Raw genomic sequence first — 19,789 nt, 5'->3', positions numbered from 1 at the left:
CAGCGCGGTTCCGGACTGAAGCGCCTAGAACCGCTCCGCAACTACGAGCGGCTAAGACATTGTAATGTATATGCAACCAATATCTGTAACGCAGCTACAGCCAATATTGGCTATGTTCGTCTGTGAAACTTGACTCGATAAGCAACCTGAGCAATTAGTAAGCGGAATCTAACCTGCATAACACTGTGTGCGTGTTGTATGAGTGTCAGTTTCACTGTCATTTAAGCCTTCAACAGATTGTTACATGAAAAACTTAAAACTAACATTTGAATAAGCTATATGACTGCGTTTTTGAACAAGAATTTACAAGTGAAACGGAATCTGACTTGTGCAACGGAATTTACTGGATTGTAGTACATGACATGTTGTGGAGTGTCAACTGTTTAGATAACTGCCTTTTTTTCATGTAGTTTACAGCAATGCGCAGCAGCATGCAGCAGCAGCGGCTAAAGCTTGTTGTTACTAAGAATGAATTTGAAAGAAAGGAGTTTGCTTGGGTCCTGATAACTAGTAAATAACTAGTAAGCAGGAATTTTATAAGTTAAGTCTCTTTAAAACTACAGAAATTCTAACGACCAATGATAGACAATGACAGTTACATAAGTGTCAATAATGGCTGAGTGCCACATTAAAAAATTATTTCAATTTCAAAGTTACATTAACGTTTAGTAACCACAGAATATTATTTAGATGTGGAGAATAATTATCATTTGGGGGATAAGCAGGCTTCTTTCACTGACAAGCGAAACTTGTGATTATTGCAAACTCGGACTAACAATCACGAGCCTAACACTGGAATTGTTTCTGTGCTATACTTGCAAATCTTACATAGAATTCCATCTACAATCGTAGTTAAGCCATCTAAATCTCTCCTGTCCATATAAATGAGATCAGGCTTTGAGTGTGGTAAGATCTGCCGTCACCAACGTGAGAGCAGCGCGACACGTCTTCTGTCTCCGAGTTCTCGACCGACACTACTCTTCCACTCTCGCAAACAGACCTCGTCTCACAACAATGCATAGGATCACCCTCCCATATTTCGTTCTCAGATTGTTACCGTCGATATTTGAGTGCTTACACAATGCAAAGGATAGCGTTAAGCTGGATATATTCTTTTATGTACTGGAGAATTCTGACACACTCCTTACAACATCAAGCATGAAGGGAGGCAAGTGGCTCACAGCTGTCAGCTTGTCTTAGATTACTATTACAGGTCCCACAGAAGCGCAGAAGAATGTCTCTTATAGTTTAATACTGCTTCCACCAGACTGCGCCCGTGGCGCTTTGCACGTTTCGAGCCGCTCTTCATCTCGATAACAGCGTTTGTGGAGACTACCATCGATCTACTGCAGTAAAATTGTGATTCACCCGAAGAGCCGTCACGTTTCCACTGATCGAAGGTCGAATTCCGATGCCCATTGCAATCGTAAAGAATTGACGATGTCGTTGGGTCATCGTGTGAACACGTAGAGGTGGTCTGTTGCTGAGCTACATGTTGAACAGTGTACGATGAACGGCGTGCTCCGAGAAACTTGTGCATGCACCAGAATTGTTCGGTTTCGGCAGAGTTTCCTCAGATCACCATCGATCGTACTTTACAGGCTAGACAAGCCTCCTAACCCCACGTTCTATGAACAGTCGTGGACGTCGAACCATTTAGCGCCTGGTGTTAATTTCACTGTGCTTCTACCTCTCTCCGTAGATACTCACTACAGTAGCACGTGTAGATTCTGCCAACTTTGCCATATTCGAGATATTCGTTTACAGGCTCTGCGTGATAACAATCTTCTCTTTGTCAAAGGCGCTTATCTCAATGGATTACCGCATTTGCAGCCAATATCTTCGACATGGTGATACCCCGTTCCTGTTAGCTCCGCTTACATACTCTTGTTACCGCGTACCCCGCAACGCCACCAGGCGGTATCCAAAGTCGCGTTGGGCACTGGTCATGTTTTGCCTCATTAGTTTGTAGCGACTATGCCCATTCAGTGACTATAATAATTTGGCTCGACACTGTGAGAATAAAGCCACCCTCTCTGCTGCCTCTGCCTCTTCTGCCGACTAGGTGGAGGTTACGTCATTGTGAGAGGAACGTGTCGTTAGCTCTTCTTCGTCAGCTGAAGCGCCTCTCCCAACTTGCTCGCCTCGCAGCTCGGCCCCTCTCGGCAGTGAGCGACACGCAGCGCGCTGTAGGCACGTAATTATCGCCCGCGCGTGCCTCGCTGTGTATCTGCCCTCTAATTAGGCAAGTGTCAAGCAGCCAGACGGCTGCGAAATTCCCGGCTCGCCCGCGGCCGGGCTGCAGTTCCCTGCGAAGAGAGCCTTTAAAAGCCGGGCCGTGTCGCTTTCCCTGCTGCGGGATTAGGAAAGGGCTCCACCCTGCCAGTTACGAAAATATCGAAATAATTAAGTTGTCTGTCTGCGAGGAGCCGAGGGACGTGTGCTCGGCTTGACGCGGCGGAACGATTTAATTATAACCCGTGCGACACAGAATTCTGCGATCCTTTTACTTCATCCCTGCGCCACGAGTCTCTTCCGAGATAATTTTCTTGAGCGTCGCTCTGCTGAAATTTGTCACTCTTTCTACGCTGAAATCAGGACGAAAGCTTTAAAACTGGGAGAAGTCGTACTGTGTATGAGCCTGTCCTTAATTAACCTCTCGGCAACTCTGAAAACCAGTTTTTTAGTAAAATTCGTGTCCCACAAACTAATTACTACGCGATTACTATGACATTTCAACGCTGTATTAGTGTTCATGGTCTTACCAAACTACCGATAACCAACTCCTTAGCACAGTAGTTACAAGTGAAAGAAAAGACTCCAGCATCGGCTGCAGCACTTGTAATTTGGCCACAATACAACTGGCCAGAGATGTGTTTAGTCAGATTATGTACCAGCTTACGGAAGATGAACGACTCTATGCAAATTCTCAGCAAGATGGAGTTACGGGACACACAGCACATGAAACAGCGCCACGGGCTCAGGAAGCGTACAATGAGGTGAAGCCCACACAGCCTTGTCTGTGAGGCGGTCTGGCCTCTCTACGTGTGATTTACCCGATTGTGACGAGTTCAGGCGTCAGGCGAACGGCCAATCACTACGTACTGTGCGACGTACTCGTGCGCTTACCGACGCCTGGCAAGACTTCAGTGCTAGGTCAATAAATTATCGGTAGAAATGCAATGCTACGTACCGAAACTGCTCTCATATTACTCTTCTCTACGTAACGCGCACCGACGTGAAATGACATCGGCAGACACGTCTCCTGATACTTCAAACCAGTCGGAGGAGATACTACGAAGAGGGAGAAATTTTTAAAATTTGGTGTTCTGTGTGAAGATTTATTTATTCAGTATAGATAAATAGATCTTTTTTAATGGTTAAATTATTGAGAAATACTTCGAATTTCTCCTAGCGGACACTGAGTGTCATTGGCTCTCAGGTACTGGTACAGGAGTTATCAAACTGACATGACGTCACGGTGGTTAGAAAAAGACTATTTCTCTTAGGTAATTCCTGGGACGTGGAATTGGTTCAGTATTTAGAAACGTAGTATTATTATTTTGTAGCTTGCTATAACTGTTAAATATTTCAGCAAAAGGATGTTACAGCCATCAGGTATACGCATTCAACTTTTCCGGCATCAGTTTCAAGAAAAGCATTTTACAGCCGTCAGCTGCATTCATTCAGCATTCCCGGTTTCGGCTTTTACAACCATCTTCACCAGAAATCGATACAACAGAAACAGAAAAACATAAATTGCACAGGAAAAGAACGAAAAATATAATAATTACACTGACGTAAATCAAAATCATAGTGAGCATTACGTTTGTTACCTACACGTTGTCGGTGAGAAGAATGACACTTGATTTTGCATCTTAAAATATTGTATCTTAAACAGAGGTTTTGTTATTGGCTTCTTGGGTGACAAGCTCATTGATTGTAATCACTGTCTACTAGTGCCTTTTATGAAAATTATTATTAAACAGGAAGTGTGTATCCAACAAGACTTTGTTCCTGGATTTGGGATTAATATAGTTGGTATATTTTATGATGTATCATTTTCTAGGCTCATTATCCCTAGGCTATACTCATTATGTGTCGGTTGATGGTTGTAACCACAACACGTTGCCAACAGCGAACTAGTCTTTTGTCAGTTGCACTCTCCGATTTCTTCCAATGGCTGTATTCAAGATCTTCATACGTTCCTGCTGTCTGAGACTCTTTCGCGATCTTAGGTTGCATGTACCTCTGATGTCATTCCCAGGGTAACTGTAAGTCTCCACGCAATGTGTGAGTAATTTATAACATTGGCTAAATTATGTGTATTTTAAATACCATTGTGAGGCATCGTTGTGTTTGGTATGCTAAGAAGTCTTGTATAAGTACTATACTTTTTTGATCAATCTGATGTACTGCTCTGTAAGTACTCACAATGAGTTTGATGCATGTAAGTACGATTCTTAAATTTTTCGTTCTTTTCGTCTGTGTATACAGCACGTGTTTTTCTGATTTGCCGTTCGGTCTTCCCGTGCTGATGCAAAAACTGAACCCTGTAAAGAATGAGGGTGAATGTGTAAAGTTGATGGCTATAAAAAAGCTTTTCTTCAAAGAAAAGTAGAAGATGCCAGCTTCGGCTACAAGTACACCCACTTACACATGTGATTCATGATCCTTGGTCCTGGCCACTCAGCTGTCAAGCAATTACAGAAACCGTGATCGCTATGGAGAATGAAACCAAAAAATTTTCTTATCCTGAAAGAGTGGCGTCCTTAGCTGCCACAGGCGACAGGTTTGCAATGTGTCCATATGTATCAGCGTCCCAAGCATTTGCTTTGAAGTTACCTAGCATTAATTTTGAGATCTGAAAATCAGAAGTAAGTTGAAACCACAATCTGAAATATTACGCCGATTGTCTGCAGTGGTTGTTCGTTATGTCGCAGGGAATGGGTCTTGTAATGCACGTCGCGGCTGATTAAAATCGTGTATTCAACGAAACAGTCAGATCCATCAACTCGAATTATGTCGTATCCTGGGAATTTCAAGTGGTTGTCTTAATTGAGCCTTGTCTTCGATCTGCTGATGTACATACACAGTGCCTTTTAAAATTTAGTGCCGTGAAGGGGCTGTGCAACAAACTTTAAACTGGCATAAAGTATAATACATTCTTGTATTCACGGATGCTAAGCGTTGCAGCTTGTCTATTCAATGTAAGTAGGAAGACTGTATACAGGTCTTCTAGGAACGCGAAATATTTGTTTATGGTTGACATGAAACGTTTACGTAACAAAATAAAATGTTCTTCTGTATAAAAAAGTGTACGTGAAAGTATTAGTTACCTCACTACGATGTATATCAAAAGTTGCAACAATATTTCATAATAATCTATGTTTTGCAGTACAGATACCGAAAATAACGAAAAGAATAGAAATAGATTTTCATAATCTTTTTGCTCGGGTTCGAATCATCCTAGGAGAAAGACGTGAATGGAAAAGTATGTCCCTTGTAACGTATTTCTGGTAAATACATAACCAATAACCTGATAAATATATGACCACAACACATCTTTTCTGGAGAATTAGCGTCGCTACATGTATGAAAAATTAATTGTAAATTTTTTTGGGGATTAATAATTTGAGGTACAACGCGAGTTGAAATTAGTACTGTTGGTTTCCTTTTGCAGGACGGCAGATTCTTTTTCCAGTTACTCCTATATTCCGTGGCGTAAGGTCAAAAGCATATGTGTTAAACTAATTTCTTGAATAAACAGACTGAAGTCGAGGTAATTTCATTCCTTTTCCAAGGAGCAACATCGATATCAAAACAGATTCTTGTTGTTGCCGCTTTTGTCCAAGTGATGAGCTTTCTCACAGTTAAGAAAGTGCTCAGCTTTGAATTAATTGTAAGTGTACCACGTAAAAGGGTTTTCTCGACGTGATCTTACGAAAGTATAAATTATTATTGATACTAAGAGACATCCCATTACAACCCTGAAATATTTCTAAACGGAAACGATTAAGGTGATTCACACCAATCTGTTCCCAATTTATTGTGGTATATACAAACCCTCCAAAGTGATTAATTTATCGATAATACAAAAAACATTAACAATATCGAAGATAAGGTTTCTTGCCCATGGAATGAAGTTGTATTGAATATGTTGTAAAAAAGCTCATGTGATCTTACGATGTGTTATACACTACAAATGTACTCACACCTATTGTTCACTGACTCGGACCCACATTCGATACACACACATTAACGCTATAACGAATCTACACACTCATACAAGAATATACACAAAAAAATCAGTACAACTGCCATCCACTTTTTGTGTACTAGGAACAATTACGTAGCGGTTTCTCATTCAGAAGTCGCATCCTGTTTGTGAGAGTACCGTGTTATGCCATGTATAAGGAGAAACAACTGTCAGAACGTGTCACATTTAGACACTGGCAGCATGATCGTGAATTCTCGATGTTGCTGTTTCCACATTATTATTGCTCGGGATCGAATGATTGTCATGAGCATGTGGAATCGATATGTTTAGGAGACCATACTCAACACCATGCAGGTTCTCAACGTCACCTGCGGTGACAGAAATGTTCTTGGACAGACCTGCAGGATCGCTCATCCACGTCACGCACACTGAATTAAAGAACTGGTTGTCTGCGGAAATGTACGAGAACTATCTGTCTCTTCATATTCCGATCGGACGCGAAATGGAAACCACAGTGACAGTAAAAAGTGTTTTCTTTGGAACATTAAGCTACATTTTCAGGCTACTTTTCTACATAGTGGTAGTTTCCACTGAGGCATGATACCAACTTTGAGGAATACCCTCGTTGTAGAGTGGAGCTGCCTATGATTTCCGCTAATTCCCTACGGTTGTCTGCAGCTTGTTGTCTGCACCTCATATCCAATGGTTCATGTGAATGAAGACAAGAAAATTGGAGAAGTCCGCCCTGTATGGTGGGTGATCAAATACTTCCCATCGGAAATGCTGTAGGAGTGTCTGCGTTTCCTCTCCAATGTGCGACGGAGAGTAATGGTCGTTGAGAAGAAAACGGGTGACAGATACGTTCAGTGGGTTACATGAACTGAGGTGAAACATCTCCAGCAGAACGTCTCACTTGACAGGAGACACTGTTTCCAGGGCATAGTTTATCTGCTCTCTGTGCGATCAGAACTAAAAAGCGTGTTGTGATGCAACAGGCAGGCATACTAGAGACATTGCGCCACACATTTGCACAAAGCTTCACCCCATCCTTACTGTGACTTTCATTTCGTCACTGATCGATGTTGAAAAAATACCACTCCTAAGAATCCCAACGTCTAACGCGACGACTGCGGCATCGCGTGCTATCAGCGCTGTGGCGATCGATTTGACTTCCCTTGAGACGGCAACATAGAGCGGCGCATAGACAGGGGTACACCCAGCAGGAGCGTCGCCATGTCGCCTTTTTCTAATGTGTGCCAGATCAGCGAACAGCATCACGAAGAATGACTGCGAGCTTGGAAGTTCTGAGGAGAGCGCCCGCTGCAGATTGTATTCGCCGTCGTCATGTGCGCCCAACACCTGGCGTATTGTGATCGGGTGCTGTTGGGTACGAAACACGATGACCTCTAGTCTTGTAGTTGTCAGGCGTCATGTTCCTTGTGCTATAAAGCCGGTAGCTGTGTCCTACTTTGGAGATCTCCGTGACGTTACCATTCAACGGGGCAACGCAGTCCCACATGTTGGCTGTGCTGCCACGAACTGCATCGTTGCAGTGGGTGTTCGACACAGGCCCTGGCCAGAACATTCTCTAGATCTCTCAGTGAAAACTTCTCTACATGGGTCGCCGAAAGACTGGCACACTACCAGGAGCAGTCACCATGATGATTGATGAACTTTGGTATACAGTTTATGCAGCTCGAATGACACACCCGTATCTGTCTTACAAACTCAGGTCGAACGGATGAGCAGCTGCGTTAGTGCCATTGCGTCTTCCAGATGCGATAGCTCTGAGTAGTAAATTTCGAAGTCTCTATGGCACGAAATCAGTTAAAAATTTGATCATGTGTACTACCTAGCCGGCCGCTGTGGCCGAGCGGTTATAGGCGCTTTAGTCCGGAACCGAGCTGTTGCTGCGGTCGCAGGTTCGAATCCTGCCTCGGGCATGGATGTGTGTGATGTCCTTAGGTTAGTTAGGTTTAAGTAGTTCTAAGTCTAACGGACTGATGACCTCAGATGTTAAGTCCCATGGTGCTTAGAGCCAATTTTTTTTGTACTACTTACTACTGACTTCCTATCATTCATGAAGTCACAACTTAAATTTCGAAACTTGTGGTACGTTCCTATGGGACCAAACTGCTGAGGTCATCAGTCCTCAGGCGTACACACTACTTAATGTAACTAACTTACGCTAAGGACAACACACGCGCGCCCATGCCCGAGGGAGGACTCGAACTTCCGACAGGGGGAGCCGCGCGAATTCGAACTGTGGTAAGGTGCCTCACACCGCGTTGCTACGCCGCGTGACTCGCAACTTAAATGATCAGCAATGTATTACGTTTTGGCAAATTAAAAAGGCCGGAGCTATTGTTCTTTGTCTTGCATTTGTTTCATGGAATTATGTTATTACGAATATCTACTGTCATGTAAACCGTTTCGATCTGTTGGAGGTATATAAGTGTGCTGTCAGTTTGAGATTTAGGTATACAACGTCCAAATTATTAATAATAACCGTAGCCTGCCACGGATTCCTCTCCTGCACTGTCCTCGTCATCTCAGAGTAACACTTCTACCATACGTCCTAATTAACTATCGGTTGTTCAAAATGGTTCAAATGGCTCTGAGCACTATGGGACTTAACTTCTCAGGTCATCAGTCCCCTAGAACTTACAACTGATTAAACCTAACTAACATAAGGACATCACACACATCCATGCCCGAGGCAGGATTCGAACCTGCGACCGCAGCGGTCGCGCGTTTCCAGACTGTAGCGCCTAGAACCGCCGGCCACTCCGGCCGGCAACTATCGGATGTTTCCAGATCTCTGTGTTCCTTTATAATTGCTATCCTCCACATTTCCCTACAAGCGCTTTTTTATCCCAAAATAGATGGCTCCACACTATTTTATGTTACAGCCCGTCACGATTTCTGAAACACCTGCTGTTTGATAGACCGGTTTTTGCAATATGTTACATGGCTGTGTTCTCCGAAGCTGTCTCACAACCGGCTTAATAACTCAATATGCAGAATGTATCAGGAAATCAAATAGAATTACTAACGCTGCATGAAAGCTGCAAATAATAATAGCGAAATGCCAATGATTGTTAATCCAGTTTGCTCAGTCACTCGTTCGTTTGGTACAGTGACGGATTCGTGTGATATGCTGCAGCCTGGGGCTTTTAGCAGGCTGTGAATGGCGAGAGTCATGAGCGGAACAGCATGGATTGTCAAAATGTTTCCCCTTAAATCCAATTCTTGGCCAGGTACACGTTGGGATGCACTGGCTGCCGTTCGAATGTAACGGCGGCGACAGGCGAAGTCGGCCCGGCCCGCTACAAAGTTTCATTGTGTAGCGACGAATCCAGCCATTAGCCATGAAGGAGGGCAGCTGGAAATCTTTTCATAATTTAGTAAGGAGGTCAATGATAAACTCGTAACAACAATGTTGGTGGTGCAGAGAACTCGTGCATGTGTACGTGCACGCCTTTTCATTGGCTCTATCGAACGAGGTGGTGCATTGGTTAGCACACCGGTCTCGCATTTGGGAAGACGACAGTTCTAACCCGCGTCCGGCCATTATGATTTAAGTTTTCCGTGATTTCCCTAAATGTCTTCAGGCAAATTCGAGGATGATTCCAAATAAATGGGCACGGCCGATTGCCTTCCCCATTCTTCCCTAAACCGATGGCACAGATGATCTCACTGTTTGGTCCCCTCCCACCAAATCGAGCGACCAATCATTGGCTATAACAAGAAATCCGTGACATAGTAGGTGGACATAGTAGGTGGACTTTCTACCTTCTATGCCAGTCCGTAGAAGAAATGTTCTTTACAGGTTAACAACGGGAGAATCAGTAAGAGTAAGGAAACTGTTAGCAAGTTTATTAAATTATCATTGGTCGAAACTAGCAAGGTCAGTTGGCAGCTGACTGGCGAGATTCCGTGCTAACAGAACCAGCTAAGTTTTGTAGAGGGGAGTCAGAGAGCATTGCTCCAAGGACATCATCGTGGGCACTTTTCCTTAGGGTATCTCTGCAGGGCTTCAGACAGCATGCCTCGTGTTAGAGCAAGGTGTCTCCAGCTTAGAGAAGAATTCAGATGCCTGAGCTGAATTTAGATTTCTCATTCATTACTGCCGCCATACTCTGGACCCAGGCAACACTTGAGTGCTAAACATTGGTCATATTTGTAGTGTATTGTATTCTATTGACAATCGAGTGCAGACACTCTCACGACCTCAACAGAAAATTGTATCATGAAGTTCCTTCCAGTGAAATTAAAACAGCAATGTACAAAATAATCAAAGAATTTGGGGTATTAAATATTAGTATAATTTTCAGCAATACAACCATTTTGGTCATCACAAATTAATCTTAAAATTGTTCACAGGTACGAAACGGACACTGACATCCCACTGGTGACCGTAAGGCGTGAACGAGACATATGAGTGGTGTTAGCTACCACTACAATAAGAGTAAGAACAGCCATTCAGAATATTTATGTACTATAAGGCGAATGTTAAGTAAGTGTTAGATTGAACGACCACAAACACAATATTTATTTCCCGTAGTTTCAGCAGTCAAATATTTCAACCCACGTACTCAACAACGTAGATGACTGTCAGCAATATATCATTCATTTATTTAGTAAATATTTATTCTCTTCAAGGATTTCTCATACATGTGGCGAGTGTATTGACTACATAGAAGCAACCAGCGAAACAAAGATTTAATTCTTTTCATGTAAGCGAGCGCGAACATCGAAGAGATTCTACGAACAGTTACACAAGACAGTCATCTACGTCTCATTAATGCACCTATTCAATGTTTTTCTCTAATCTTCTGAGGAGACATTTGAACCTTACTCAAACTCTGCATCCAGTATGACAAAATGCCAAAGAAATGACAAAAGTCGCACGAAGAACATAAATCTTGTTTAAATAACATTAATTTCAATGTCCTTGATGTGTATAAACCAGTAGAAAGTCGGCGATTTATGACACATCTATAATTTTTATGAATTACACTATGGAAATGAGTTGCACAGTGTGTCCAATGATAATAAATCGTTAACTGGTAAAATTGAGCACACGTTGGTAGACTGATGATCTCTGACGATATCAAATATCTTTGAGCAGAAGCAATTCAGCCAATGGACAGTGGATGCTACAAGCGTGTGGCAAGCTAAGAATCTGGATTGGAGGAAGGCGTGTACGGATAGCCGTGATGATTAAGGCGACTGCTCGCGTAAAGTGGGGAATACGGGTTTGGGTACCAGTCCAGCACATTTTTTTTCATCGTTGAGTTTATTTTAGTGCCCAAATGCGGCCGATGACTTCGTGTGTCATAAAACATTGTATTTTGATTCTTGCATTGAGGTTTTGAAGTCCAATGTACCTTCAAAACAACGGCAAAAATTAAATGCTTCCTGTCATTTCCAAGATACTGACATAACTTCTGTCACTCTACCATGAATGAAGCACAGCAAATACAGCTGATTCTATTACAGATATGAAACCTCCACATAAAGCGTATAAAAATAGAGACATAATTTTAATAACTTTGGAAACTCAGTTCCAATACTTTGAGTCCAAACTCAGTTCTAAAATGCAGCTCATATACACAATTTATAATTTACACCATGCCATATGATTGATAACAGTATGTACAGCACACACTGGTACTTCACGTGGCCTTATGAGAACGTGTATTGAAACAGGATGTTGCTCGCTATATAATTACAGAGACTAATCAGATAATAATAATATTTCCCAATATTGCACTCACATTTGCGTACAAATTATGAACAATTTTGGGATTTGACAGTTTTACACGATTTATCATACTGCTAACAAGTCAAAGGGTGCACATCAACGTCATTAATCTATTTAGAGTCACATCATGTAGGTTTAAGTCCGAAATAACAAACACCACACACAAATATGAATATGATCTACACGTCCTGGTGGCCCTTAAAGATAATTCCCATGCAGATGCAGAACTCTGTTCTGAAATCTTGAGGGAATTAGCGTGAGATTGAGAGAAATAAGTATGGTGGACAGGTGGTAAGTATGGTGGACAGCGGAAGTAGTGTACGACAAGTTGGAAATTTGGGTTGGATGGGAAGCATGCTCGAATAGTCGAATGGTTAAAGCAAGCACTGGTTTAAAGCGATACATTCCGATTCGAATCCTGGTCCGGCACAAATTTTCGCTTGTCGCCATTAAATTGATTTCAATTCTAGATTGGGGACGTGACAGAATTTTTGTATTATTTCATCAGAAAAAATTATGTTGTCAGTGTAGTAAGTTTAGGGCACCCACATTTTTCCAGTCGTTAACAAAATGATGTTTTGAGGTGAAGGATTATGTAGCTAATAGACTAAAAGATTTGTGTTTATTTTACAAATACGTTCTCTCCCTTGGATATGTTTTCGCAAGTAGCACATTTCTGTTTCTGTACATGTGTTGTAATTTATTTTGAAATTGCCTGTTCAGCTAAATATTCATTTGTTACTTTTGATGTGGTATTACACAAACTTTGGTCCGTGTGCCGTATAACTTAAGAATGTTCGTAGATCCATATTTTATATGAAGTTAAGGAATGCTCCATTTTATCACGTAAAACGTTGTAACTGATAAATTTGTTTATTTTACTGAAATACATGTCAGCCAACAGAGACCTATGAATTAATAAGTATTAAACACATCTGGGCGAGAGGCCGATCACATATTATGAGCATCTGTGAGTCACGCGGGCCTTCAAATGAATATGAGGAAATATCTTCAAAAGAAGAGACAACCACCACCACACATCGACCACGATGAGGCCATTGTTGACTGTGCTTGCGACCTCCCGAACTATCAATTCTATCGCTGACGAATTCAAACGCAGCGGGGGATTTGATGTTTCGGAAGGGTGCAGGCAAGTGCTTCAAGAAGAGCAGGAGAGCTCTATAAACCTGAAGATCACCGAAGTACTGAAATCTCTTACTAGCAATCGCTGTTCTTAGAGGGAGAATCTGACGATAACACCTGAAGTTGCCGTTATATTTCACAAAAAGTTGCTTTCATATAGAATAGTTTTTGCTAGACATTGTAACAACTCGTTTTTCGAACTCTCACAAGAACGCCACTGCCCATGAGCGGTCGGACAAGGACGAAAACAATGGACGAGTCGACAAGTAATCATTAAATCAGGTGACAGATTCGCAAAATTTTGATGAGGAACAAATCGCTGCTACATCCATAATGTGTGTATCAATTTTATTTTGAAATACGTAAAAATTAAACGGCAAATTAAAGAATTAGAGTAAGTACAGAGAGGAAAGGAATAGGAATAAACTTTATAATAACGACAATAATAATAATAATAATAATAATAATAATACCCTACATACAGAGAAGTCGAAATCTGTAATCAGTAATTTTCCGTAGTTTGGTAATGACCATTTAAAAATAATAGTTTTCCTACGACAGAGGAACCGAAATCTGCAAGCAGCAATTTTAAATAATTTGGTGATGACAGTTGGGAATATTCAATATTGAACGAGCGTCGAAAATATTCGAGTTCGTGCCGGGCATCTTCTTGGCAGTGAGGAACAAGTGATACAGGAAGGCCCACCATTGTGACGGTTGTAGTGACGCCAGATCAGGCAACACCTGTGGCAAAAAGGAAGCTGCGGAGTTCAATGGCCAGGCTGGCGACAACTTGGCCGCTCAGCGGGTCGACGCCAGCCACATTTATTTAGGCCATAGCGTGCAGCTTCGGTCACCTAACAAAATCCTGGAAAGCCGCCGTCGTTACAGGCGCTCCCTGCAAAAGAGAGCAGCAGCTGGCTTTTCGCCTACAACCGTGTGTTTGCTATCGGCACTCACCGCTGTACTACAATAAAACTTATCTGTCCACTACTTTGGACAGATTTTAGAAGTGGCGCTCAGATTCGATGGCCGTTTCAATCAGGGCAAGTTTTGCCCTGAGGAAGACCATTGTAAAAGGGCAGATATATCGATTTAAATATTATATTTTAAAGTATTTCAATTCTGATGATATGCTACTCCCAGAAGAATTTTAATCATATTGTCACTGGCTGCTGAAGCCTATTTAGTTACGAAAGAAAATACGTCTACTTACATTTTCCAATAAGAATTACAGTAAGCGTACGGTAGGCGGTTATTCGACATTCTACACAGCCTTTTTTTTTTAACCTTACAGTCGGTTCTAAACGTAAATGTTCTCTTTCAACAAATCAGATGGTAAATCCATCGATGTATCCAACTATCCAAAACCACCCAAACTACCACTCCGTGTTCAGGCCGCAAGTGGTCCATCGGGACCATCCGACCGCCGTATCATCATCAGTTGAGGATGCGGATAGGAGGGGCGTGTGGGGAGCACACCGCTCTCCCGGTCGTTACGATGGTTTTCTTTGACCGGCGCCGCTATTATTCGGCCGAGTAGCTCTTCAATTGGCATCACGAGGCTGAGTGCACCCCAAAAAATGGCAACAAGGCATGGCGGCTGGATGGTGTCCCATCCAAGTGCCGACCACGCCCGACAGCGCTTAACTTCGGTGGTCTTACGGGAACCGGTGTATCCACTGCGGCAAGGCCGTTTGCAGATATCCAAAACATATGAAAAATGTCTATAAATTATTCTTCTGATGAATGTGGCACGCCATTTTGAAGCGGCTTTTTATGTACAATTTGTTTTGTGCTTTAATACGTTTTATACTTCAAACCATTTTTGAATTACAGTGAATTTAATTAATGGCCGTTTAAAGTAAACACTAAATTTACCACGAAGCTTATCATATGTCTACAATCCGTCTACACAGTAATGTGGATATTTTCTGCTTTTATATTGCGCTATCGTCTCACGACGTGTATGTGCCTGAATTACTACCTTCTGACTGAGTTTGCGTGATACGTGGACTTAATTCTAGTAGTCTCGTTTGAATCGCTTAATATATCACTGGGTTATTTTCGTCAGACAAAGATGTCAACTATCGCAACATTTTGTCGATATGCTTATTCCTGCTCCTGTGTGGATGTAACAGTGATTTAAGTTTTGAGTACTGTAATGAGATTAACCGTAACAATGACAATTTTCACCGTTATGTAGTGTCTGGGTGTTCCTCTCTTCGATACGAATAAAGACGTGATCAGCTTTTTCGAAGTATTTAACGAATAATACATTAAATGATTTTCACTTGATAGAATGAACATTTCTTTCAAAAGATGCAATCGCTAAACGTCGGAGATAACCACTGACTTTTCGTCCACCATGCGCTCAGAACTTCATCTCCTCCATCCAACGTGCACACATGTCACGCGAATTCCAAGAAATGTTCAAATGTGTGTGAGTTCTTATGGAACCAAGCTGCAGAGGTCATCAGTCCCTAGACTTACACGCTACTTAAGCTAACTTAAACTAACCTACGCTAAGAACAACACACACCCCTATGCGCGAGGGAGGACTCGAACGTCCGGCGGGAGGGGCCGCCCGAATCCCAAATGCAACTCAGGTAAGAGCCTTCGATTATGCTAGGCATGGCTTTTGACACGTCTGTGCAGCCCACTAGCTGCTCATTCGCTGTTCTCCTCCTCTCATACCACGTACTTCTCCTTCACAGCAGGCTTAGGCTGCTGTTCTTCACTGTCGTTTGCACTGGTTACGTCACAGTACAGGAAATCTGTGATCGGAATCTAATCTGGAGTAGAGCTGACAGACTTTAAATTAATACCACTGATCATAGATAACTTTGAACGATTGCTCACCAGTTAAAATACGCTGGTGGTTTGCAACATAACCAGATATACTGCTGATAATGAGTATGTACACCACGTGACGATGTCAAGTTTCACAATACACGAGCAATTTGTGGACGAGAATACGATCCAATTGGAGCATTCCATTACGGTTAAAAAAAACCTTTTAAGTCTTTGTATTAATATTCTTTCTTTTTCTCAGAGATTTGTGCTCAGCAGTAGTGCATAATGTGGCTACGCGGTTGAGTCTGATACTGCTAATCTAACAGCCCTGTGACGCTTATCTTCCTTAATAATGTGAACATAAAATTATATATTTCGTCACAGATGGTAAAAGTGTCATACAGAAAATCTGTAAAGTGCTTGTAGATTGGTTCAAATGGCTCTGAGCACTATGGGACTCAACTGCTGAGGTCATTAGTCCCCTAGAACTTAGAACTAGTTAAACCTAAGGACAACACAAACATCCATGCCCGAGGCAGGATTCGAACCTGCGACCGTAGCGGTCTTGCGGTTCCAGGCTGCAGCGCCTTTAACCGCACGGCCACTTCGGCCGGCAAAGTGCTTGTAGACTTTGACTGTAGGGAGCAATCCCTAAGGAACGGCAGTGTGCCATATGCCACCCGTTAGGTAAGAAATAGGATAAAACTTATATGAATAACTACATAGGGGCCTGCATAATAACGTGGCTGACAATGAGACGTCAGACCCTTTCTGTCCTTCTTCCATGTGCTTCCGCTCCTACGGCTTTACAGTAAAATGACTTCCCTGTCTATTCCTTTATAAGTCTCTAAATATTTCTACATATTTTAGTTTCACTACATACGCATTTGTTTCCAATACGAGGGTTCTGAAAAGTAATACCTCCGAATTTTTTATGTAAAAATTCTTAAAGCTTTCTAAATAAAACACAGATTTCTCTCTTCATCTTTACTCTTAATGTCTACATATTCATTTCCCAACACAGTCATCCTGGCGACAAACATATTTCTCCCAACGAGATGTAGCCACAACTTCACCTCAGCTTGTCCTGCTTCATAACTATCACAGTGAGGTCTTCGAAGGTGTTCTTTAAGTTTTGGAACAAATCAAGATCTGTAGAGGACAGGTGGGGACTGTATGGGAAATGATCGATGACAGTGAACCCAAGGCACTGATTTAATGCAGACGTCGCAGCGTCCGTGTGTGGTCTGGTATAGTCATGCTGAAGGAGAGAGTGCTTCACTTGCGGAAGAACTCTTCGAATTCGAAACACAATGACAGCACGCTCTTTCTAACGCACCAGCATAGTTACATTACACATCATCCGCTACAATTCGGAGCCCCCAAGTGGCAGAGGTATGTGGACATGAAGAGTAAAGACGTAGAACGTTAAGAACATTTGTTTATTTCAAAAAAAATTCGAAGGACTTACTTTTCAGCACAGCGTCGCAGGACAGTGAGCAAAATCACGCAGTATTGGTCACTACTGAGGCCGAAATAGTTCAAAGAAAAGCTTGTAGGAGAGAATAGCCCATTTTTCGTACAAGGGTTGTTGCTCGGGCGTTTCAGGTGGAACTGGGTAAATGAGCACTAACTGTATTTTATTTCTGTTCTGGAAGGAGCATGTGTAACCACGACAGAGAAGGTTTGATAGTCATTAGGGAGAGTTGTATACGTTGGCACAAAAGTTTTCAGTTTACATGAAACAGAATGCTGGTAGACAAGTAATACAAGGGACATGATACTTTCTTCGCTGTATTCAGCGGTTCTGATATTGACTCAGAATGTGAGTCTGTCTCTTTCGTGCCACGTGGTCGCGGCAAACAGAGAGCACTCGCCCACCAGACGGAGACACGCCGCCGCGTTATGTCACGTGGCGTGAACCGTGACCTGAAGAGCGGGATACCGTGACCCGAACAGCGAGAGCAAGACAGTCTAGTGTTGCGACTGTGTGTTTACCAGATACTTCCCCCCTGTTGACAACGTATGCTGCGGTTTTGTTCTGGGACTGAAATTTCAGTCTGGCCGGATTTCTTATCGTTTTACGATTAACTTTGGCCTTAAATTCTAGGTCATTTCAAACTAAATGTACATGAAATATCGCTCATTGTACCGTCAGTAAACTTAATCTCATGAAGTCACGGGCTTATTTGTCTGTCAGTTCTGTATTACTGTGAAGACTGTTGAAGAAAAAGTATCTGGTGATATCAAGAAGAATTTCAGAATGTGGTATCATGGACAATTAAGAAAAATTACATCGCAAAAGGTGAAAACATGTGGTGGTAGAAAAGTGTGGGTGAGAGATTGATGACCGTGAGTTGCCTTTCTCCAACATTTTATCAAGCAGTGCAATATATTTAACATCGACACAAAGGTAAAGAAAACGTTTATATCGCACTCTAAGTCAGCTTAAAAAGTGCTGGGACATATAAGAAGTTAGTTTAGATTCGCTTTTTATTTAGAAATATCTGGCAGGGTTCCTTTACATCCAATCAAGAGAGACTGAAAACAGATAATTCACGTAGTCAGGCAACCGCCTCCACGAGAAATAGCACCAAATGCTAATCAAAGACAAAGACTATTAAATAACTACGTTTAAGAGAGAAGGAGAGAGCTGCGTAATGTTTAGCTGTTAATTTTAATATATGCTGTTGTGTGACCGTCAGTCAAGCTGTTACGTAACTTCTGTAAATCCATAAGAGAGTTTCACATTAAGTTGCAATAATTTCATTCCCAAAAGATACTGAAATATGAATTAATAATAGTGATTGCCAACTCATAACTAAAGTGGTACGGGAACAGAGAGTTGGGACTTCTTTGTAATGTGTGTGAGGCCGACACTTGATCAGTGATGCCAAACTAAATGTTTAAAGAAACGTAAAGATTGCAGTTGTTGGTTCGTACAAATAATCCAGGAGTGGAGAAGACGGTGCGACTGTGCTTTCAGAGATCCAGTCATTTTGGCCAACACACGAAGATAGGCAGAGAGTAGAAGTAAATTGTGCACATTTTGTAGTCCGAAGACTAACAAGTTTTTTCGCTGGTTATCAACCTGAAATTCAAGTAACGGAGGGAGGCCAGCATTTTGTAAGACCACATCTTACTGATCTGGACTCTCAAGAATTAACATTCGGCCAATCAGACCTTCGCAACGCTTTAAAGCTTAGATCTCAAAGCGTTGTCGCAACAGCCCTGCAGCTGATTACTTCACTTCCAGATATCATATTCATCCTTTCCAGCCTTCTTAGAAACTTCAGTACATCTGAGAAGGGAGTCTGCCATCTGGCTGAGCTGAACTTGGACGACTTGTTAGTACTGAGCCAATGACTGGTTTCGTAGCCTCTTCAGCCACCACTTGCACATTCTGTGGTGAGACACAGCTGTAACAGAGAAATGATCTGTAGGGAAAGGAGAGGTTTTCTTAAGGATGTTCAGTAACTCCAGTCTTCATATCGAAGACCGATTTGTAATTAGAAATTCAACATGATTCCAACTACATCAATAGATGTCAAGAGATGCACACGAATATTTCTCTTTAGTGATTTCTGTTTCTATATGCTAATCTGTGGCAATCATATTACGTCCTCGACAAATGGAACTGTTTGTTCAGAGATGTGTTAGTTTAAATTACCGTCCATGATCCTTTATCCAGGTTTTCCAAGGAATCATATTACTGATTTCAGTTGTTCTTAAATTCGTTTCTATGACCTTTGATTACTCATAAGTAGTAAATTGAGTTCACTGGACTCATTGTTTGGTTAGTAGTCATTTGCATTCCTTAATTCTTAATTTGACGAGAGATGATTACAGGGCCGAACTAA

The sequence above is a fragment of the Schistocerca serialis genome, chromosome 4 (assembly GCF_023864345.2).
Source record: "Schistocerca serialis cubense isolate TAMUIC-IGC-003099 chromosome 4, iqSchSeri2.2, whole genome shotgun sequence".
Lineage (NCBI taxonomy): Eukaryota > Metazoa > Arthropoda > Insecta > Orthoptera > Acrididae > Schistocerca > Schistocerca serialis.
The sequence above is the reverse complement of the archived record's forward strand: the minus strand, read 5'-3'. Positions refer to the sequence as shown.